General features: G+C 44.2%; 1 protein-coding gene across 1 annotated transcript in view; it reads right to left on the minus strand.

Moving 5' to 3' along the window:
- The window catches only part of SPTB (spectrin beta, erythrocytic), a 128,286-nt gene extending 108,606 nt beyond the window's left edge, over nucleotides 1–19,680 (minus strand). The window contains exon 1 of the mRNA XM_043472286.1: nucleotides 19,463–19,680. The gene's annotated coding sequence lies outside the window, so the exon portion shown is untranslated. The remainder of the gene's footprint in view (nucleotides 1–19,462) is intronic.
- Between the last annotated feature and the right edge of the window lie 451 nt (nucleotides 19,681–20,131).

A 20,131-nucleotide genomic window follows, 5' to 3' on the forward strand; every position in this document is an offset into this window, starting at 1 on the left:
GCCTTCATGTGACCCTCTCTTCTTTCTGGGCTGACCCAGGGCTGTCAGATCAACACCCCCAGCCCCAGCAGCTTCTGGCCTCCAGAATGACTGCAGAAGCTCCACTGAAACATGCCACTGACACGTCCCACTCCACAGTGTCACCTGAACTCTTTCTTTATGCCTCTTCCCCACTCTCAGAGCCGCTCCTTCTTCTAAGATGTGAATCTCAGTAAATCAGCAATGCCAATATGCCAGACACCTGAGCTAGAGAACGCTGTCATATTCCCCTTCCCCTCTACTTCTGTGCCACTGAGTTTTAAGGACCGGCAAAAATACTCTAAGACTTGAAAAAAAACTGACTTGTGTCAAAGTAAAAATTAAGACTGTAAAATCAAAATTAAGAATAATATCAATGGAGGGAGGGATGACCTAGGAGTTTGGGACTGACATATTGCTGTTTTCAGTCACTCAGTCGTGTCTGACTCTCTGCGACCCCATGAATTGCAGCATGCCAGGCTTCCCTGTCCTTCACATATTTATACTCTATATATAAAATAGATAACCAGTAAAGACCTACTGTACAGTACAGAGAACTATACTCAATATTTTATAATAACCGTAAGAGAAAAGAATTTGAAAAAGGATATATATATATACATATATATGGGCTTTCCTGGTGGCTCAGTGGTAAAGAATCTGCCTGTCAATGCAGGAGATACCGATTCGATCTCCGAGTTGGGAAGATCTCCTGTAGGAGGAAATGACAACCCACTTCAGTATTCTTGCCTGGGAAATCCCATGGACAGAAGAGCCTGGCAGGCTACAGTCCATGGGGTTGCAAAGAGTTGGAAGTGACTTAGCAACTAAACAACAACAGCTATATATATATATATATACACACACACATTCATATATATATGTATGTATATGTGTGTTATTTATACATACATATACAGGAATCACTGTGCTATAAACCTAAAGCTAACACATTGTAAATCAACTATATTTCAATTAAAAAAACTAATATACTTGCTAAAAAATAATTCCAAAATCCCTTCAAATATTTTTGGCAGCAAAAACATTGTATTTAATACAGGATACTGGCAAATTTTAACATGTTTGACCCTTTATGTGTCAGGGCTCACAAAGAGAAACAATGGGTCTGATCTCACACAGGAAGATCAGACTTCTCATTTTGACTTCTTAGAATCTCTTGAATTCATCCCCTCCCTTCCATTTCCATTGCCCTGGCTTGGACCCACTTGAGCCTTTTGTTATATTTCTGTGCCACAAGGGAAGTTCTATATTTCTTCAGGAAATGTCTTAAAACACAAGGGACAGCATATCACTCCCATGTTCAAATATCTGGATAGCGCTCCAGGACCTGGGATCTGAACCACAAGCTCTTTCCACAGCATTCAAGGCTGCTACAGTCCAACCCCACCCTACCTCTTAGGCCCCCCGCCACTCCCTCATCCTCTGCTGCAGCCACACCAGACTCCTGTGTTCCACGTGCCCTCATCTGCCCTGTGGCGTGCCCTCTGCCCTCTGTGGCCAGAGGGCAACTGGCACCTGTCTCTAGGATCAGTTCAGATGGCTGCTCCTCAGTGAGGGCTGCCTTCCCAGGATCCCTGGTCCAGACCAGTCCTAGCTTCCTAGAGACCCTGGAGCAGTTTGTGATACGCTCAGTCCCACACGAGTCTCTCCCACTGCCAAACCAGAAACTTCCCAATGCAGAGCAGAGCGCTGTGTGTCAGTCACCTCTGTGTTTCCCTCACAGTCTAGCTCAGACAGTACTGCGCCCTGAAATGCAGCCACCTCTGGTCCTTGCTCCTGACATCATTCTCTCTCTGCTCCACAGCTACCTGGTCCTCCACATCATCAATGGTGTATGCGGTGGATCCTCGTGCTGTGCTAAGTCATTTTACTCATCTCTTTGTGACCCTATGGACTGTAGTTCCCCAGGCTCCTCTGTCCATGGGATTCTCCAGGCAAGAATACTGAAATGGGTTTCCATGCCCTCCTCCAGGGGATCTTCCCGACTCAGGATCAAACCCTCGTCTCTTATGTCTCCTGCACTGGCAGGGGGTTCTTTACCACTAGTGCCTCCTAAGTACACCCTTAGCTAGGTCTATACCAGCAAAACTTGGAAGCTATGAAAACTGAACTTCAAACCCACTATAAGAATTCTTCCTAGCATCCCAGATCTCAGACTATGAAAAAGGCTCTGGAGTCAAGCAGAGCTGGGTTCAAACCTGGAGTCTGGCACTTGATTGACTGTGTGACCCTTAAACGAAGTTGGCTTGACCAGCCTCAACCTCCTTGCCAGTAAAAGAGGAATTATATCTAACTCAATGGACTGTTGTGAGAAATTAAATGAGTTAAAGCACTTAAAGTCCCAAGCATGATACCTGACATATGACAGGGGCCCACAAGTTAACTAGCAACGGGAAACAGAAGCAAGGTCTCAGATTTCTCAAACCATCTGACCTTGACAGAAGTTCTTCCCTTCCCTGGATGCTAATATAAAATATTATTACATCGGTAACATGATAAACTCCATGGTGCTGCTTGTACATATTAAAGTCATCATGAAGAGATAGGAGTATATGATACCATACTGCTTTTAAGAATGCAAGAAGATGGAACTTCCCTGGTGATCCAGTGGCTAGGATTCTGCATCCCCAATGTGGGAGGCCTGGGTTTGGTCCCTGGTCAGGGAACTGGATCCTACATGCCACAACTAAGACCCGGTGCAGCCAAACAATTTTTTTTTTTTTAAAAAGAATGAAAGCAGGCAATCTAATAATCTGATACAGAAGACATCCAAAGCGTCTCATCATTAAATGAAAAGAGCAAGGTGCAGAATAGTACAAAAAATAACCACAACATACATATACACAGATGTGCATGTATATATGTTACACACATATGTACATACATAAACCTATGTGTTATATACACTTACATATGCATACATAAACCTGTGTGTGTTACATACACATACATATGCACATACATACACTAACACAACCACATACCTATATCTATGTGTATATGTCTATACATACCTAGAAAATCTCTAGAGGGATATATGAGAAATAGTTAATGGTGGTTGCCTCCAGTAATAGGTTTAGGAGTGCTATTCACACTCTTCTGTACTGTTTGAATTATTTTTATCATGGGTATGTGTTCATGTTGCAATTTTTTAAAGCCAGTTTTTAAGAGCTGTAGGAAGAGGAGGAGGAAAGAGAGGAGGAGAAACAGGGAGAGAGGCAGGACTACACCATGGATTAAGAGAACTGGGTTCCACTTGTAGCCCTGCAACCAGCTAACTTTGCAACCTCAGGCAAACCATCTTCCCTCTGCAGATCTCCCTTACTGGTTTTATAAAAAAGGGAGCTGAGGAGCTGAACCAGATGTTCTTCGGAGAAAATTTCTAGATTATTAGGGGATGTCTGCAAGGTGTTCAGAGAGTACATTTTATCTGTAGAACATCTCTCTTTGAGCTGTTTTTATGCTTTAAGCATCAGGTTTTTAAAAAGGAAAATACACTATTTCATTTTGACCTCTTTCACATTTCAATGAGAAAGCTTTCCCAACATTTCACAGGCAGAGAAACCAAGTATAGACTGTGATGATTACTTGCCAACCAAATACACTGCTCACTAGACTGCTGTTTGCAAAGATTTATGACGCCAGGAGTTTTATAGCTCCCAGTTCATTCCCTGCCTCTTCCGCAGAGGAGGCACAAGGCTTATGCAAAACAAGCAGAAGGCTCTGTTCGCTGGTGGAAACAGGGCGAGATGTAAAGTGACTTCCCCTGGGTCAGAGCATAAACCAAGCTCACTCCCAGCACATTTAGGAAGTAAGTATTGAACCCCTGGGATCAGCTCCGCATCCCTCCCCCCACCTGGACTGAAAGCTTCACCTTGCAGATGTGTCTCACTGCAGTCATTTTCTGAGTGTTTTCTGGGTCAGAAGCAGTGAGAGCAGCTAAACCAAGGCTGCCGATGGAGACGCTACATTGAGGGCACAGTACTGAGTTACCTGCTCTTCTACGCACCTACCAGCTCACCCAACGACCTGCTGCTGGTCTGAGTATTTTTCCAGTCTCCTGGACAAAGTGACTGCACACGGCTTTGAATGAAAGTGACCTCGTTTGTCCTCACAGGTGCGGGTCCCTGCCTTGCAGAAGGTATCTACTTCCTGCCCCAGAGCAGTCTGCTTCGGAGCTAACACAGCACCTCACCCTCTGTGCCTGTAAACACCTCTGTTCTTCTGATAACTTTCTACTGTGAGAGACCCTCCTGCTTCAGACTTGAAGCATCTGGGCATCGGGATTTCCCAGCAGCTGCAGCAAGCACGTACAGAATGCACACATCCACCTTGCAGAGAAAGGAAGAGTCTGAGCCGTCAGCAGTAGCCTAGATTTTAAATGGGAAAAACGAGACGAGAGCACAGCTAACGTACTACAAAGTAAATCATCCCTGAAACTAAAAGAAAAAGGCTTGTCGCTCAAAAAGCATGCAGCCAGGCCACTAACCAGTAGCCAGCCTGCTGGTAGCCTTTACGATGGCACCTAGTAATCCTTGAGACGGATAGTGACCACTGACCTCCGAGCCATTCTATCTAGACCTTCTAGAGGTTGCTATGAGTTGACTCTATGCTCCCTGTTACCTCTGCATCAGATCTGCTGACTGTTGTCTGCTCACCACTGACCTAATTATGCCCCTCAGGGCTCCCTGGGGCCTTTGCTTGTCTTGGTCGAGTCCCATCTTCCTTTGTTTCTTTACCTCCGGGTCCCTCTATGGCCCTCTTTATCTCAGACACCTCGTTCCAAGGCATTTTAATAAAATCTTTTTTGGCTGTACCACGCAGGATTTTGGTTTCCCTACCAGGGGTCGAAGCCATTGCCCCTGCAGCGGAAGCGGGGAGTTTTAACCACTCAACCACCAGGGAGGTCCCTTTCCAAGGCATTATGAGGACCTTTCATTTATTGGTTCCCCTCAGAACCTCTGCACATGTTTATAAAGGCCTAGCAGCCCCACTCATATCCTTTGGAAGCTAAAAACCAACTCCTATCAACTGGGCACAGAACACAGCAAAAGAAGAGAGTGGCTGGATTGCAGTGGGAGTGTGTCCATGACAAAGAGTTTTGTTGAAAGAAACAAAACACTCTCAAAGGCCTGAGCAAGCAGCATGCTGGGAGTCCAGCCCCTGGTGAAACTCACTTTTTGTCTGGGTAAGGCAAAAAGGAGGGCAGAACATACCAAGAAATAAGTGTTGTAATATTTTACAAGGTTGTTTCTACTTTGACATGCCTTAAGGACAAACAAAGGTTATAATGCACCCAGAAAAAAACAAAACCTCTATACAGGAATTTTGGGGTCTTTTTTCTGAAATGCCTTTCTTAACTCTTCACCATTATAAAGCAAATCTTGTGTATATTGGCCTAAAACACCCACTGAAAGAGCCTTACATAGCTACATTCTGAGGGGCAGCCTCAAATATTCACTGAAAAATGAGGTAGGAGTGACTGTATTCTTGATGAGTAACTAAATTTTTCTAGCAATACACATATTCTGATGATGTAACTTAAAAGTCAGAGGTTACTTTTCCCTCCACTAAGCAAAAAGCAATCAGGGAATAAAGAGGTGGGAAGACAGCCTCCTCAGGTCTAAAGCACGTACTCTACTCCTTACCCACCCCTGGCAACAGCCCATGCCTCCCATTAACCCTTCTTCACAATCTTCTATAGGTCAAAATGTGGGGGATTATTTTCTGTGTTGGATATTCTTAAAACTTCCCCTATCACCCAACTCAACCATGTGGGATCTTAGTTCCCCAACAAGGGATCGAACCTGCGTCCCCTGCATTGAAAGGCAAAATCATAACCACTGGACCACTACAGAAGTCCCTTCAACCACCATTTTTTGAGCATCAAACATGAGCCAGACCCTGAGTTAGGCACCCATGGGCACCAGACAAATATCTCTTCTTCAAGGAAGTCATAATCTAGAGGAAAGCCACACCAGTATACAAGCAGCCAGGGTACCATGTGAAAACTGACAGCGTAAGAACTCAGAGGAGAGTGAGGTGTCTTCCTGGGTTAGGGAAGAGGGAAAGAATCAAAGTGGTTATGTTTGATCAGGGCCTTTAGTGGCATTTGTGTAAAAGTTCAAGGCCGAGGGAAGAGAAAATGATATTCCAGGCCTAGAAAACAATAGGAGAAAAGTCATGGAGGCATGAAAATGCACCCCAAATGTAAACAGTCATAAGCATCCAATGTGGGATAAATGAGGACTTCCTTGGTGGTTCAGTGGTTAAGACTGAGCTCCCAACACAGGACACACAGTTCAATCCCTGGTCAGGGAACTAAGATCCTGCATGCCACTCAGTGTGGCAAAAAAAAAAAAAACAATCCCAATGTGGGGTTAATGGAGAGGGAATGAAGCTTGGAAAGAAGGTTGGAACAAGTTGCAAAGGTCCCTGTCTGTCTGTTTAAACTTTATTTGGGGGCAACAGGGAGCCATTAAGGATTTTCAAGCAGTTGAACGACTCAGTCTCGTTTTTAAAAATAATTCTGAGATCAGGTTAGGAAGACAGAGACTGGAAGCCAATTATTCAAACATAAGATAAGAATAGGGACAGTGGAGATTGAAAGAAAGAAACTAACTTGAAATTGTTAAGAGAAAAAATGAATAGGAGCTGGCAGCCAACAGGATGTAGAAGTGTGAAAAGAAGAAAAACTACAAAGTTGCTGAGGTTCTTACTTGGGAGGATGGTGACAACATGAACCTAGCTATGAAAAAGGGCAGAAGAGCAGGTCTGGAGGCAAAGAAAGGGACTGAGAAGTCCTATTGCCACATGGGGAGTTTGGACCTCTTATTACAGCCAAATGGAGACAGTGAGTAGACAGCTTGAAGGCAGACCTGGAACTGAGAGAGGAGACTGGGGCTAAAGAGATTTGGATGCATTGGCCACCCCAATAGTTACAGACTAGTAGAGAGGAAGGAGATGCGGGTTTGATCCCTGGGTTGGGAAGATACCCTGGAGGAATGGCAACCCACTCCAGTATTCTTGCCTGGAGAATCCCACGGACAGAGGATGGGCTAAGTTCATAGGGTCTCCAAGAGTCAGATATGACTGAAGCGACTTAGCACAGTACAGAGAGGAAGGGACAGAAAAACCAGAAAGATGCAATGGTAAGCAAGTTGGGAGGAGAAAAAAGGATGCCAAGAGAGGGCATAGTTTCAAAGCAAGAGTGGTTACCAGTCAAATACTGCAGAGAATCTGGGACTTGGGTCTGGAAGGAGGCCACTGTGTCTGACAATATCAGACCCCTTTGAACAACAACATGGAGAGCTGACTTATGACAGAGGGTATATTGTATCATACTAATTAGCATCTTCATCCTCAGATGTCAAAGAACTATTTCAGAAACAGGATTCAGAACATTAATTATTTATTAACAGCTAATCAGGGGATTCCAGCCTATAAGGTAAATCATTGAAAATATACAGTAACACATAAAGGTATACAACTAATTATCTTTCCAAATTCAGATCATTAAAGATGCAGGATAAAAGAAAAAAAGTCTTAGAATTAAGACCTGTGGAATAGTGATGTATATCCAAACATGATGGGTGTGGTGACTCCAGGCGAGCACTCTAGAAAAATACACCAGGGTTCAGCTTTGATCCTCTAGGTATGTAATTTAGGGTAATTAAACTCCTCTAAGACTGATTTTTTCATCTAATTAGGATGATAATAGAAATAACAAATACATATAAAAACTCTCAGCATAGTGCCAGCACATAATAAATGTTGAATTAGAAAAACTCATTATTCTAATTATGCAATTATAGTAATGTTTCATTATTATATTATATATTATAATAATATTTCATTAGTCTTTACTTTTTAAATCAATAACTATTTTTGAGTCACTCCCCTCCATGTACCAAGCATGACTCTAGGTGCTGGGAATATTAACTTAAAAAAAAGAGTGCAATCCTGTTCCCCATCACAAGAAGCATGGCCTAAAGGTGTAGAAGGCAAGTGGTCAATTAAAAAACAAGATGATCCTTCCTGTAACAAAAGAATGAGAAAGATGCTCATATAATATGCTGCATAGAAAAATATGCAGGAGGAAGCACTCGGTGCTACCCCAGGTCCTGGGGAAGGAGAGGGGCTGTCAGATGAGGTAACATTCAGTCATTACAAGAAAATCTGAAGCAATTTAAAGGACAATAATAAATATTAAGGTGCCATCACACACACACACACACACAGACCACTGAAAAAATATGTCAGAAAAGAAGGTTCTTTGCCCAAGGGCAAACAGCAAGAGAAAAGGAGCTGGAAGCAACCCAAACTCTTGTCATTCAGCTCAAGGAGATATTTTGGCTAAAATAATCATCATGTAATATTTACACCCTTACCCCTTGAGCTTGGGCTCCATGTTCTACAAAGCAAATTAAACATCTCTTGCCTGTCCTCTAAGTCTACAGTTTAAAAATAGGTAACTAATAAATGGACAAATTGAAGAACTTTGATGACAAACTACCTACTTAAGGTAGAGTTCTCAAAGGAAAAATTTTCAAGATCAGTTCAGTCCCAAAGGTGAGGATGTTAACAGATTTTGTCCTTCCCTTTGAAAACAACAAATATGGGGGAGAAATATTAAAACTGCATGGTTTGGTTTCTTAAGAAGCTAAAGATAGAACTATCCAGCAATATACTGGGGTAACTTCTGAGTATATACCCAAAAGAAGGGAAAGCAGACTCTGGAAGAGAAGTTTGTATATCCATGTTCATAGCAGCATTAATCACAACAGCCAAGAATGGAAGCAACTCAGGTGCCCATCAATGGATGAACAGATAAAGATGTGAAAAAAAATACATACAATGGAATATTATTCAGGAAGGGAATTCTGACCCATATGACAACATGAGTGAACTCTGAAAACATACTAAGTGAAATAAGCCAGTCACAAAAGAACAAATACAGGGTTATTTGATTCTATTAATATTTACATGCAGCACGTAGAGTGCTCAAATACAAAGAGACAGAAAGTAAAGTGGTGATTGCTAGGGGACTCATGGGAATCAGTGTTCAGTGGGTACAGAGTTTGAGTTTTAGAAAATGAGAAACATTCTGGACATGGATGGTGATGATGGTTATACAACAGTAAGCATGTGCTTATGTCACTGAAAGTGAAAGTTGCTCAGTCGTGTCCCACTCTTTGCACCCCCATGGACTATACAGTCCATGGGATTCTCCAGGCCAGAATACTGGAGTGAGTAGCCTTTCCCTTCTCCAGGAGATCTTCCCAATCCAGGGATCAAACCCAGGTCTCCCACATTGCAGGCGGATTCTTTACCAGCTGAGCCACAAGGGAAGCCCTATGTCACTGAACTGAGCACTTAAAATAGTTAAAGCGGTAACTTTTATGTTATACATGCTTTTTGTAATTTAAAAAATTGAATGGCTGCCATGCTCATTAAGGGCTTCCCTGGCGACTCAACGGTAAAGAATCAGCCTGCAATGCAGGAGATGCAGGTTCGATCCCTGAATCAGGAAGATTTCCTGGAGGAGGGCATGGTAACCTACTCCAGTATTCTTGCCTGGAGAATCCCACAGACAGAGGAGCCTGGAGGGTTACAGTCTATAGGGTCGAAAGAGTCAGACATGACTGAAGCGACTGAGCATGCGTGAATGCATGCTCATTAAATACCAGTTCTTTATCATTTCAGGGCAAATAAAAATATCTTGTTTCTGACATTTAGATGCAATGCCATCTGAAGAGGGGATGAGAGACTGAGCCCGAGCATATTAGAAAGCTCTTCATCCAAAGGAGCAGTATCCAGTTACCATTCCCTGGGAATGGACACCTTTGTGACCCACTAAGAAGATGGCTTTGTTGGCAGCTATCATCTGACAAGTTTTAATTAAAATAATCCCAGTGTACCAGCATCACCCCACTAGGGATTGACTGTCAAAGTGCACATTCCAAAAATGACTGACTGAATTTCTACGTGTAAAATCATTAGGCAGAGTTTTATGTAAGATCCGCGACTATAATTCATATCAAATTATAATCTGATAAAATACAATTCAAATCAGTTCTTCCTCTTAAGATATGTCTTGTTGGATAATAGATGGACACAAGGAAATGGCAACCCACTCCAGTATTCCTGCCTGGAGAATCCCATGGACAGTCCATGGGGTCGCAAAGAGTCAGACACAACTGAGCAACTAAAACTTTTCAAGAGCAGCTAAAAAGCAATAGAAGAAATATATAATTATGTTCAAATTAAGTAGTACATGCAACTAGCCCTTTAACAAACTAGGATAAGGGACAGATTACTTGGTCCAGGAATGTTCCAGGAAGACTGATGGAAAGGACTCTGGGAGAAATGTTCAGGACTCGGGAAGTATGTCTCAGGTCATATACTTATAGATGCATTGAATTTTTCTTAAAGGATACACAGGATATGGTTGACATTGGTAACCTTTTAGGAGTAGGACTGAAGGGAGGGGAAGAAAGACTTTTACTTTTCACTGTGTTCCCTTGTACAGGGTGGATACACTTTCCAACCATTCACTTTATAATTTTAAAAGTTCTTTTTTAAAATGATAACCAAAAAGTGTTAAGGGGTGGGCTCTAATCAGCAAATTGAAAACATTTCTAACTACAAAAAGTGAAATTTATCTCAATCTTGTCTGTATTGTGTCTTAATTTCCATCACATAAAGGAGATGTTGTGAGAATGACCTAAAAGTAAAGGTACAAAGCATAGAGAACTAACCCCACATTTGAGGCTTTACCTCAAAACAAATAGATGAGTCACTCATAATAAAACACCTTTCTGGTATTACTTGCCTGAGTCTATTCCAAATCAACTCCTCAATGAAAACAAAAATTAAAAATAGTAGCCCACAGTACATTTGATAAGACATATCCCCATCTCACTATATGACTTTTTCATTTTAGTAGCTCAGATCAAAACCAGTTGAATCATCCTTGACTTATTCTTTTTCTCCCATCTTCTGTATCCAAGTTCCATCAACTCTACTTAACTGATTCATCCAGAAGCCAGCTGCATCTCTCCACCCCCACCACCATCACACTGGGTCTACATCTCTACCCTGGACCACTTGCAGTAGCTTTCATTTCACTCCCCTACAATCAATCTTCCACAGGACAGCCAGAAAAATTCTCCTAAAACACCAATATGAACAAGTCACTCCCTGCCCACAACTTCCTGTGACTTCCAATTATAGGGCTGAAACCCAAAGCTGTCACCTGGCTACAAAGCCTGCATGATCCAGACCCAGTTTCCTCCCCAACATTACATCCTGTGCTCCCCTCTGGCTCCCTCCACTCCAGTCATACTGGCTTCCTGCCACTCCACGGACATAGCAGTGACACCCGTCTCTGGACCCTCCCGCTCAACCTGAATCTCTTCCCCCCAAACATCCTCATTCCTGTTCTTTGTTTCATTTGGGTCTCAACTCAACAGAAAATCCAGAGAGGCCCTTCCCAGCCATCCTACATCAACTAGTAGAATCACCTCCCTCTCTTTCTCTTCGCACCATTTTTTCTTTTATATCACCTAAAATTATGACAGATGTTCATCTGTGGTTTGCTGTTGTTTAGCACCTGTCTAACCCAACTAGAGTGTGCTGCATGAGGTCAGACAATTTTCACCGTCTTCACTGCTGTATCCCCTGGGCCTAAAATATGTCTGGCAAGTAAATGAGAGCTCATTAAGCATTTGTTGAAGACTGAAGTAAGCACAAACCAAGGCACACAGGATCACTGGACAAAAAGAGGTTCTTGAAGCCCAAAATGAGACATGTGCATAATAACACCCAGTAAATTTGGGGTAAGAGACTGAAGAAGCCAAAACATCGATTAATAGACATATAAATCCATCACTTATCTATAGCATGCTGGGAATCCACATGTATGCTTGACACTACTTTGTAACATCATCTGTGTAGAAGCCGATGGGCCACTCTTAAGGTTTTGTGGCTAAAGAGAAAATACTGTAACAACTTTTCTTCTCCTTTTCTCCAGGAACAAAGAACTTAGACTAAAAGTTCTGAAGGAGAAAGAAAGCAATTACTATCTCAACCAGAAGGCGCAGAATATTCAACTATTTCACTGAGAAGATCTGGACAAAGCCCCAGCCTTGAAATAAGGAAACTGACTGAAGACAAGTTCTACCACAAATTCAGGGATTTTGGACAAACCCTTGTATGTTTCTGATCCTGTTTCCTTGACTGTTCCCTGTTTCGTCACATGGTCATTGTAGGATAAAATGGAGCAACACACTTAACAAAGGCCTCCTGAAAACTAAGTGAACCATATATCATGTGTGGTCATCATCTTATACCGGCTGATCTCTAGTTCACATTCCCTTTGCAGCCTCCAGTGATTTTTGTCTAAACAAGGATCTGATCAGGTCTCTCCTCTGCTCAAAATGTTTATTGACTTCAACTTGAACCTTCAGTGGTTCAACTTCTTCACACACTAAACTCATACCATCTTTAGGGTCACATATCTAGCCCATTCGATACCCCAGGCACAGAGAACTACTTCTCTTCTCCTAATCTAATCACACTCTATTGCATGTCTCTGACAGGCTATGTGCTAGGGTCCCACCCGCACCCATTTTCCCTTCCTCCATCAGGAAAACCCCAGACACTCTCCAGCCTGAATTAGACTCTTCCCCAGTGGGCTACTTCTCAGGCGCCCTGTAGAATCACTGTTTGCAAGTCCTTTCGCCACCAGATCAGTGAATCTCCACTGGACACCTTTTTATGTCCTCATGTGACAGGATATAATGTGCAGGACGTGACAGCATAATGCATACAGTAGGTATCCAACGTTTGCTCTTTCTAAATATTTCTTAGGTGGCTCTCTCAGGCCTTTCCAGCTCTAAGGCTCTATGACTTATGGCTTGGAGTAAGTATTATTAAAGGCCTTTTCTAATTCTTTCACCCTGAAGGAAATATTCAGGAAGATGAAACTGACTGAACACTCCTAAGGGGCTTCAACAGAACCGAGAACTCCCAGATGTTCAAGCTGGATTTAGAAAGGCAGAGGAACCAGAGATCAAATTGTCAACACCTGCTGGATCATAGAAAAGGCAAAAGAAATCCAGAAAAGCATCTACTTCTGCTTCATTGACTACACTAAAGCCTTTGACTGTATGGATCACAACAAACTGTGGAAAATTTCAAGAGATGGGAATACCAGACCACCTTACCTGCCTCCTGAGACATCTGTATGCATGTCAAGCAGCAACAGTTAGAATCAGACATGGAACAATGAACTGGTTCCAAATAGGGAAAAGAGCATGTGAAGGCTGTATATTGTCACCCTGCTTATTTAACTTATATGCAGAGTACATCATGCAAAATGCTGGACTGGATGAAGCACAAGCTGGAATCAAAATTGCTGTGAGAAATATCAATAACCTCAGATATGCAGATTATACCACCCTTATGGCAGAAAGCAAAGAGGAACTAAAAAGCCTCTTGCTGAAGGTGAAAGAGGAGAGTGAAAAAGCTGGCTTAAAACTCAACATTCAAAAAAATCAAGATCATGGCATCCAATTCCATCACTTCATGGCAAATAGATAGGGAAACAATGGAAACAGTGACAGACTTTATTTTCTCAGGCTCCAAAATCACTGAATATGGTGACTGCAGCCATGAAATTAAAAGACACTTGCTCCTTGGAAGAAAAGCTATGACCAACCTAGACAGCATATTAAAAAGCAGAGACATTACTTTGTCAACAAAGGTCCATCTAGTCAAAGCTATGGTTTTTCCAGTAGTCATGTATGGATATGAGAGTTGGACCATAAAGAAGGCTGAGCACAGAACTGATGCTTTTGAACTGTGGTGTTGGAAAAGATTCTTGAGAGTCCTATGGACAGCAAGGAGATCAAATCAGTCAATCCTAAAGGAAATCAGTCCTGAATATTCATCGGAAGGACTGATGCTGAAACTGAAGCTCCAAAACTTTGGCCACCTGATGGGAAGCACTAACTCATTAAAAAGAGACCCTGATGATGGGGAGGGAGATGGGAGGGAGGGGACATGGGTGTACCTATGGCTGATTCTTGTTGATGTCTGACTGAAAACCACAAAATTCTGTAAAGCAATTATCTTTCAATTAAAAAAAAAAAAAAAAAAGACCCTGATGCTGGGAAAGATTGAAGGCTGGAGGAGAAGAGGATGACAGAGGATGAGACAGTCGGATGATATCACCAAATCAATGGACATGAGCTTGAGCAAGCTCCAGGAGATGGTAAAGGACAGGGAAGCCGGGTGTGCTGCAGTCCATGGGGTTGAAAAAGAGTCAGACACGACTGAGTAACTTAACAACAACAACAAAGGGGCTGCTGGGAATAGGCCGGAAGTGAGCAGAGGGACAGAATGAGGCTAGAAGTCTCTTTCCAGTAAGTTATGTCTTCAAGGTATGCTTCATTTTGAGGTGCTTTGAATTCTCAAGTGAGCCACACCCACATTTACATCTGGTATAAATGGAAATGACTTTCAACCTATTTTCAGGATGATCCAAGTTTCTCCTTTTCATGATGGAGGAAACTCTTGAGCTGAACATAATTCAAAGCAATTATTGTTCTTTAGCTGTCAAGGTGCCCTGTTATTCTTTTCATAAATATTCTGGATGATCTGAGCCCAGTTCATCGCAGTCTTTTTTTTTTTTAAGCCCTGTACCTTTTCAGTTGCTAAATTTATAGCATTCAAATGAAAAGAAGAAAGGAAACCCCACTTTTGCCCCCACTGCTAACATGATACGTGTCTAGGTTTTAATTGCCCTTGTAATTATACCCTTGGCCAGGTCTGCACAGGTATAATGTAGAAATTAAACATTATGACAAAGCCTGAAAAGGCCTCGCTGAGGTAGGAAGACACGACAGCTTTGTAACATCTCTAGTTACCAGGAAAAGGCAAAAGAAAGATGAAAAGGAGGCCTGGGAATGTCATAAGCTAGCTAGATAGCAATCCACTGAGGAGGCATTTTCTGCCTATGACCCGCTCTAAGACTGTGAGCTGGAAGGCTCGGAATCCCCTGGTGGTTTGATAGTCAGCTAAGGCTGGATGAAAATGGAAGAAGGTGGAGTGCAGGGCTTGTGAGTTAAGAAATAAGCACAGCAACAAAGGGAAACACGCTATGACATTTTCTAAATATTTACCAAGGGGAGTTGACAATTCAGTGAGTGCAGCCAGACCTGACAGTGAATTCTCCTGACTGCCTCCTACACCTTCCCTCAATCACCATCTCCATCTCTGAAACCAGGTAACCTTCACCTCTGGGGTTGTTAGAGCGCAAACTGCCTCTCTGTGATAAACCCAGCAAATGCTCCATAATGATTCTGGCACACAGACCACCGCATTTACTCTTCCTCCCCAGGTTTCTTATCTAAAGCAGAGGAGTAACTGAACAGCTGTCTGTAAAAAAAAAAAAAAAAAAAAACTAAGTCGATATAAACTACTTTTAAGATAAAGTATTTCTTTCCATGGTAATTTTCAACTAGTCATATCCATATGATTTCAGCACCCAGTATCCATGAACTTCCCTGCCAGTCCTCATTTCAAAACTAAATTTCTCATCAACCCACATAGCAAGGTTACTTTCATTCTTGATCCTCCCAAGTCAATTGATAAATGTTAATCTGCAGGTCATAATTTAAAAATTATGAAGGAATGTACTTTATATCACTCTAAACTTTCCGCTGGTCACGTTTCCTACTATTTCAGGTCTTGAACAGAGAGCATAATTTTGTGTTTGATTTTGAAATTTGGAACATCATACTTCAAGAGCAATTTACCAACTGGGTTTAGATTAAAACAGGTATTTGACAGTCCCAATAACTCTCTAAAGTCTTTTCATTCTCCACTGCTCCAGAAATGCTATGTAATTATTTGTCTTAAAATCTGTATCAACTCAAGATATTAATACCTATTGTGCAAAAACACACACATCTGTATACCTAACAGGCGATGGGGAGGTTATGGAGCAGTTTAGAGTTGAATGCCCCTTCATGTCTTCTATCCTATCTCCAATACCTTTTAAAGATTTTACTAGGATGGAAGTATTGGACATGAAAATATACCCTCTCACAATCTCTCTCAAAGGAAAGAAAACGGCAGTGGTTTAATATTAGGCAGAACTTCAGGAAATAAACCCAATACTGGCCTTGAGCGGGAGAAAGGAAAGAAACAGGCTAAAATGATAAGAAGCAGGGAAGGTCCATACCACCACTGTACATAAATCATCAGGTACGTTACCACTGGGTCTCACCTTTAAGCAAACAGCTACATAAAAAAAAAAGGAGGCTAGACTCAGTGACCTCCAAGGTCCCTTACCAGTCCAACAGCGTTGCTTCATGAATTTTTTATAATTATCTTCTGTCCTATCACCCTGTCCCCATGCATCATCAAGCCCTCCTGGCCACGTCCACGACTGAAAGGAAAATCTGTTTTCAAAAAAAATCTATGCTTTGACTACTGCCAAAATTACAATTCTGTCCTTGAAACAATGACGGGCACATAATGGGCATGGCTAAATATCTCTGAGCAAGTGAGTCTCCAATACCTTCAGCAATATATATATATATTTTACAACAGGATGTAAATAGTTTATTTTAACATTGATACCTGCTCTTCCTCAAAGTGTTGACTGATATTCATGATTATTTTGTTCCTGCAAAACAGATCTTCCGCAAAATGGCCACCGTGTGAGAGAAATAACCCATGTGATTTGAAAGTGAACCTTGGGGGCTTTGCAGGTTTGGTTCAGAATAGCAAGTTTCATCCTGCTAGGGTTGGAAGATCTCCCGTGGAGGACAAGTCAGCAGCGGCTTGTCACGGGGAAGGGGGCACTGGTGGGAACAGTCTGGGTGGTGGCCCGTCCCTTCAGCAATATTTTTAAAGCTTCTCTGATATATGCAGAAGTATCACCGAAAGTCTGGAGAGTGAAAGACTGTGAAGCTTAGAGACAACCCTATAACCAGCTCTTTCCACCTTGTACTTCTATATCCACTGCTGACTGCCAAATCTCAAAAAGAAGGTTGATCAGCTGAGTCTGAATCCTAGCCCCACCACTCATCAGCTATGTGACATAAGGCAAACTATTTAATCTCCTTGAACCTGTTTCTTCACTGATAATGCTGATAATATGAGCTACCTTGCAGAGTGACAACTGAGTAGGATAATATAAAGAAAAGTCTGAGCGTTCATTTACTCATTCTCTCATTCATGTAGCAAAGATTAACTGAGTGTCCACCACAGCCAGGTACCAGGTTAGGCATTGGTTTGGTATGTAAAAAATGGGAAAAAAAAAAAAAAGTCCATTACTTTTATTTACTAAAAACACCCTATGTCCAGAACTGTGGCAGATTTGTCAGATTTTTAATTTAGTTCAACACTTTCATTCACAGCTAATTTGCCTAAAACAGTCATTCTTAGTTTGTCATATAGGATCCCAGGTGGGAGTCTACCTCCGGCCAACCTTTACCTACCCTGAAGCTAACCATCTAGCAGGTGTTCTGCTAAAAGACGCCTTCAGAACACTTGGAAGAAGCAATGACCAGAGTAAAAGACGGTATTCCAGCTCTCAGCAGAGCAAGCCACTCAGGAAAACTTGATACGCCTGTGCACCCAGGCCCGTCCTGGATGCCTGGAAGGTTTGGGGTGCTTTCAATTCCACAAGAGGACTGAGTCTTCCGAGAATTGGGATTAACAGGACTGGCTCATCCCCAGTCATTGTGACTGGACCACCTATAAAGCTAAGAGCAAGAGCTAAGGGGCGGGGGTGTCTAAAGGCCACATTTTTTTAGTGTAGGGCTGATGTCTTTCAGCTATACTTAAACTCAGGGTTTGATAAAGTTCTGTGTAAATGATCCACCTCTGAGAAGTCAGGTGGTCTCAAGGCTGGGGGGCTTTTCTTCAATGTGAGCTTAATATTCCTTTTTCTAATTAGCCCACAGCCTTTGGGCAAGTGCAAGCCTAGCTGTGCTGGGTACTGAGCACTCAGCACTCGTTAAATATTTTGCATCTACAAAAAAAAAAAAAAAAGAGTTGCCCAAGACTTTCTGGAACCCAGGTCTCCTAGCAAAAGAGTTAAAGTCTGACACTGGAATAGGAAATGACCTGCTCTAGGTCATAGGACCAGAGGATGATCAAAGAGGGAATTCTAGAATAAAATTTGGTACCATCTGTGAAACTAAGAATCAGGTAGCAGATAGTATACAGGTGCCTAAAATTTTTGATTTGCAGACTCCTCTCATTCAAGAGCCACCTGAATCACTTCCCTTAGGAACTGAAGTATATAGATCGTGACTAACTCACCGCTGTGGGTCTTGCACGGCTGCCTCCCACCTAGAAGTGACAGCCTAGACTCTCGGCACAGGAGTTCTGAGTGCAAAAATACTGTCACTAGATATCCACCACTACCACCCCCATCTGAAGCACCTAAGAAACTAAACCATGGCTTCTTTGCATTTTCCTTCAGCGTGTTATTATTAACTTTCTGGCGCCTCTAATTGCTCACTGAAAACAGTGGTTTGGATATTAATAGGCTGAAAATCAAGAACCCTACCTGGGGCTCGTTGTCACGGAAACGGTACTCAAGCCCGCCGCTACTTCCCCACCCTTGGAAGTCTGGGCGAGTTGGTGGAAGTTGGGGATTGTTTTAACGCTGTTAATTTCTCCCACTTTCTGCTGCTTCTCAGGGCCAAGTTGTTGGAGAAAGAGAAACTGGTGAGGCAGGTGACTGTAGAGTGGAGCAACTTGGAGGAGTGGAACTCTTTAGGAGTGGAAGGGTAAGGGCTCTTGGAGGATGGCTTGGGGCACGCTGAGCTCCTCTCCTTGGGGCTGCACCCGGCCACTCCGCTTCGTTCCCCGGGCCCCTCCGCTGCCCTTCCCTCCCTGCCTGAGCGCGGAGCTGCCAGCAGCGCGCAGACAAGTTCCCCAGAAGGGAATCTGAGCAGCCCCAGGGCTGAGAAACCCAGCAGAGAAGGGAGCGTGGAGGTCGGACAGGCTAAAGGCAGACCCTCTTCGTGCCCATGCCAGGGTTCTGGGGGAGGCAGCTCCGGGACCAGAACACGCATCCCGCTCACCGCCCTCCCAGCGCCCCCGGGCGATGCTCCAGGATCCGGCTCTCCAAAGCAAGCGCCCAGCTCGCTAAGCGCCTCCGAAACCCACGCGGATTCCCGCGCCCGGGGCGATCTCTGCCGCAGCCGCCAGGGCCTCCCGCGGGCTCTACGCCCGGCACCCAGGGCTGGGCCCCCACCCGGTCCCCTGGGCGCCGTGCGTCACGCGCCCCCTGGGCCCAGCGCCTCCTCTGCGCTCGCGCCGCGCGCCCCAGTCTCGCGCATCCTCACCCGCACCCAGCTCCCTCCGGCCGCCGGGCCCTCCCGGGACTCACCTGCGCTGGGGCAGTAGCGGCGGCCACCCCGAGCCCGGGGGCGGCAGCGGCGGCGGCGCAGGGGGAGGAGGGCAGCGCGGGGCTCCTGGCACAGCGGCCGCCGGGCGCCTGGTGCTGCCGAGCCGCGGACCCGCCCAGAGATATAAATAACATTATCTGAGGAGGGACATTCCTGCCGGGGGACATCGCTGCTGCCGGGACCAGATAGTCCCGCGGCGGGGGCGGAGAGGCGGGGCCGCAGCCTCCCGCAGCGCCAGGCCCAGCCCCCGCCTTCCCCACCCACTCCCGCACCTGCCAATCAGCCTCCGAGCCCCGGGCCACCTGCCCGGCCTCCGCCCGGCTCCCCCGGCCAGCCTCCGCCTCCCGGAGGACGGCCCGAGTCCCAGCCACCCGAAGCCGGAGCGGTCCGCAGCGCCCCCATCGCCGCTCACCTCCCCTCACCGCGCGCTACCCCGAGCCCCCTGCAGCGGGGAAAAGATTTGGCTGCAGCTCCGGCCTAATTCGTGCACCCAGAACGGCAAGCCTGGCCAGGAAAATGAGCCCTCCAACCTTTCCCACCCCGCGTCCCCACTGTATACAGTCAGGCTTTTCAAATATGTTAAAAGACCCGCTGAGGCCGTAGGTTTGGAGAGGCAGGCGCCCGGGCAGCGCGCCCTCGCTGCGGCGGGT

This window comes from Cervus canadensis, chromosome 6 (assembly GCF_019320065.1).
Source record: "Cervus canadensis isolate Bull #8, Minnesota chromosome 6, ASM1932006v1, whole genome shotgun sequence".
NCBI lineage: Eukaryota > Metazoa > Chordata > Mammalia > Artiodactyla > Cervidae > Cervus > Cervus canadensis.